This window comes from Capsella rubella, unplaced genomic scaffold (assembly GCF_000375325.1).
Source record: "Capsella rubella cultivar Monte Gargano unplaced genomic scaffold, Caprub1_0 scaffold_8, whole genome shotgun sequence".
NCBI classification, from domain to species: domain Eukaryota; kingdom Viridiplantae; phylum Streptophyta; class Magnoliopsida; order Brassicales; family Brassicaceae; genus Capsella; species Capsella rubella.
The window spans coordinates 8,339,890-8,340,254 of record NW_006238916.1 but is presented as its reverse complement, the minus strand read 5'-3'; positions in this window follow the sequence as shown (position 1 = coordinate 8,340,254).

Here is a 365-nt window from a genome sequence, read left to right as displayed (position 1 = left end):
GTGTTGTTTTCCATGTTTGCTTCATCACCAACTTCTTGAGTAAGAAATTCATCTGACCGACAATGCTTGCGCAGAAAATTGTGCAAGGCTACACAAGCCAACACAATTTCTGTCTGTGTTTTATAAGGAAACGGAGGAGCGGTTTTAAATATCAGAAACCGTGACTTGAAAATTCCAAAAATTCTCTCAATCACGTTTCTTAAAGATGCATGACGATGATTGAACAATTCATGTGGAGTTTCCGGATCGCAACCTTGTCCAGTAAAATCTTGGAGGTGATACTTAGTAGCTCGAAAAGGAGCCAAAAATTTGCGTCTATTCGCAAATCCACAGTCAGCTAAATAAAATTTGCCTGAGAGAAAATT